General features: G+C 31.1%; 1 protein-coding gene across 1 annotated transcript in view; it reads right to left on the bottom strand.

The window, feature by feature from the left end:
• LOC118749528 (neuronal acetylcholine receptor subunit alpha-7-like) overlaps window positions 1–3,987 on the bottom strand; it is a gene marked incomplete at its 3' end in the record, with an annotated part of 101,499 nt that overhangs the window by 2,651 nt on the left and 94,861 nt on the right.

The raw sequence follows: 3,987 nt of genomic DNA, 5'->3' as shown, positions 1-3,987 counted from the left end.
ACGCTAGTGACATGTGCGCTTAACCGCATAAGTAGCCATAATTTTGCAAATTTTACTACAGAGAATAAACTGGCAAAATACCAACACCAACAGCAAGCGCCAGCAGCAATGCTAAGAGAGAATAGAAATATATGTATGTGCATACATACATATTTACGTGCCACTTCAGTACATAGTTGCAACAGCAGTAGCAACAATTGAAAGCGCAACAAAAGAAGGTGCCGTAAACCAAGCAAGAAGGATAAGAAATTTTTTCATAGGTGTTGGTTGGAGGGGGGAGGGGAAGGTAACTTGATTGTGGCAAGTGGTGCCAAAGGACACTTGACATTGTCATGTCTTTTGGTGAGCACATATACGTTGTGCTATAATTATTTAGTGTGAAGTTACCAAGCAGGAAAGAGTGTTGACTGGTATTTTTTTATGATTTTATGGTCATATGAGGTTTGTTGAGATTTTGGTACCGGTTTGAGTAAGTATATTACTAAATAGCTAATTCCTCAAAGTAAGAGAAAGACCAGGTGTGGATGGACATGGCTTCACTTGGGATTCTGAATTGGCGTCAGTTAAAACAGAAGAGATACGACTGGCATGCTGTTGTGGACTCGGCTAAAATCGCTAAGGTGGTTACAGCGCCATTAAGGAGGAAGAACAAGAAGACCACAAATTCGTTGATATTTAAAAAAAACAGACTCTAGCCATGTTATGAAATTTTATCATAAAATAATATATATGTATAATTAGCGGAAATAGGTACTACGAAGCACACAAAAAAAAACACAAGAAAAGGCACTAATCAAGATTATAAGTATTTGAAAATTTAACGTAAATGTAAAACATTTTTTAAATTATAAGTAAGTAGGTACATACATACATACATATATACTTGGCGACAAATGAAATAGTACACCTTGTTGTAATATAATATTCACAATTATTTTCATTAAAAATTTGTTTGCATTAATTATTTATGAAAATACAGTTTATTCTATAATAAAAACCATATATATATCAAAGTTTCACATTTTATATAAAGTTCACATAAATTCGAAAAATGTTCATCAAAATTTTAAACTCTTTATTCAGACTTTCTAGAAAATTTTCGAGTATGTCAATTTTAGTCTAATGAAGTGCAAGATTCAAACTGCTAAAAATCCCTGTTGATTTATAAATAAACTACAAAGTCTAAAACTACACCTAAAAACAGTTTGAAATTTGGTAAATTTTACTTAATATTACCTCGACTTTCCATTAAAGTGTAATACATATATTAGGGATGGGTAGTGGGGGGTTGAAATTCGATGTTTTCCGAATTTCGAACATTGCCCAACCATTCGAGTATTCGATTCGAAATTTCGTGGTGCAAATTCGATTTAATTCCAATTTTTTCAAATTTTCCAAAAATTTTTCGAAGTGAAACTTCTTAGTCGAGTCGGAGATGTTTGCGGAGCTTGAAGAGATTGGCCACCTGTTTAAAAAGTTTAACTCAAATTACACTGTAGGACAGCCCAAACCAGCCCGGACTTTGTTAACATTTTCTGAAAGTATACCCATCCAGTAGTAAAACACTTGGTGGATTTGCGAAAGTTAGCTCGTATTGTTATTTCATGGCCTACTAAAGTTTTCATGTCTCCGCCTAAGTAGTTTTCAAAAAAATAGTTAAAATATATGTCTGAGCGAAATTAAAGGTTAAAACATATATAATAAAATTGCATGGGAAATATTTTCGTAGAACATTTTAACCTATTAGGTAATTTTGATCCTTACTTCAATAAATCCCGCAAAAAGCAAATTTGAAAGGTCGTTAGAGGACTGGTGTACTACTCCGGAAATTACTCTCCGGAAAATTTTACTAGGGGTCTTCTGAGGCAAAAGCTTTGTGCTACCAACGTAAAAGCCTCTACAAATTAAAAAAAAAAAATCAACAAAAAAAGTACTTTTTATTTTTTAATTTATCTATGTGTATGGGCGTGGAAAAGTGTTGCAAATATGAATTTGTGTGGCAACAAAAAAAGCGCCGTCGACCACATAAAGAAATAATAAAAGCAAAAGGAACTTCAAAAAATATATTCACAGAATTTGCTCCAAATGCGTGCTTTGTTGGCGACATTGCTTTTTATGGATTTCGATACTTATTTGAAATTTTACGACTTATATGCGCTAATGCAAGGACGTATATGTACAAATGCACGAAAATGAGCATGTTGTAGTAATGCTATTTTTTTTTTTTACTAATTTATTTATATGATTTTGAGGTTATGAATGTTGAAAGTACAAAAACTAAGGAATGACTTTGATACCTAAATAATTCCAAACTACACACGATTCAGTTCCAAAAAGTCTTCACTAAATGTCTATAAAAATAAAATTTGCTTATATACAGCAGCGTATGTAAGATTTAAATGAAAATTGTTGACGATGCGAGCAAAGGAAAGTAGGCTAAAGTATAACTAATTGTAATTTTTACTTTTAAGGTGTCAAATTTACAGTCTTTTTCGTATAGGTATACATATATGCTATATAGAAAATAGTGAATGTATATAAGACTATACGCAGCCCTCTGCGATCATACATATTTATATGTATGTATGTATGATAAGATACATATGTACATATGTAACTAAAATGGGAGAAACGAAAATAGTTTTGCGCTTTTTAAACGCGTAACCTGACTTGTTTTTGTCTAATCTCCAGTTATGTTTATGTACATATAAGTACCAGAGAGCAGCATGGGTATGCACATTTTCTCATACACAGAAAGTATAAGGTGAGACTGAGAGTTAAGAAGTTTTCGAGCACGATGCAGAAAATGAGGCTGGCGTCTTCCGCTTTTCGCACTAGGGATGAATAATTCAGAATAATTCAGAATTTTTCCCGATTTTCAGTCAATTAAGTTTAGCTACAGCGAATTTTTTACAATACGGGCAACTATTTTTTAAATATTTTATTTTTCGCTATTTTTTTTTATAAAAATACCAACAACAAAAACCCCAAAATCAAAGTTTCAAGCCTTGTGCAAAATTAAAGAAAATTCTGCAAAATTTCATTCAAATATTGCACTTATTTACGCTCTCTAGAAAAAAGTTGAGTATGCAGTTTTTTAGCCCATTCAATTTTAGTATAATAACGTGCAAGTATGAGGAAGCTACGAATTACCATTGATTTTTAGCAATTTTTTTGTTGAAGGTGTCGCACATTTTTTCCATTTAAAAAAATTATCAAATATTGTTTAATATGAGCGACACCTTCCACAAAAAATTGCTAAAAATCAATGGTAATTTGTAGCTACCTCAAACTTGCACTTTGTTATACTAAAATTGAATGGGCTAAAAAACTGCATACTCAACTTTTTTCTAGAGAGCGTAAATAAAAAGTGCAATATTTGAATGAAATTTCGCAGAATTTTCTTGAATTTTGCACAAGGTTTGGAACTCTGATTTTTAAGTTTTTTGTTATAGAATTAACCATATTTTTATAAAAAATTATTTGAAAATAAAATATTTAAAAAATAGTTGCCGTATTGTAAAAAATTCGCTGTACCTAAACTTTATTGACCGACTGTATGCATTTAGAATTTTTCAAAACTTTTTCGGTAACTTTTTTTCCTTTCGAAAATTTTCGAAGGTTTTCAAGACTTTTTAAAATTTGTCTAAGCATTACTTGATTTCTTAAAAAATATTCTAGATTTTTTAGAACTTTTCGACATTTATTTAGATATTTTTCCGAATTGTCTGTATGTTTCGGTAGTTTTTGAAAATTTTCATGTCTTTTCGAAATCTTTTGCTTTTCTTAGGATATTTATGAGTAATTCAGAATACTATTTTTTGGGAATTCCTAAAAACTTTTCGTGAGCTGTCAAGGTTTTTTAATAATTTTGAGAATTTTCGGTATTTTTTCCGAGGTTTTTTACTTTTTCATTGGATATTTCGGAATACTTTTTTTCCGAATTTTCTGTGTGTTTCGATACTTTCTGAGACTTTTCAGGTCGGA

The sequence above is a fragment of the Rhagoletis pomonella genome, unplaced genomic scaffold, assembly GCF_013731165.1.
Source record: "Rhagoletis pomonella isolate Grant_MI unplaced genomic scaffold, Rhpom_1.0 Rhpom_scaffold_00018, whole genome shotgun sequence".
Lineage (NCBI taxonomy): Eukaryota > Metazoa > Arthropoda > Insecta > Diptera > Tephritidae > Rhagoletis > Rhagoletis pomonella.
This window is presented reverse-complemented; position numbering and strand designations above follow the sequence as displayed.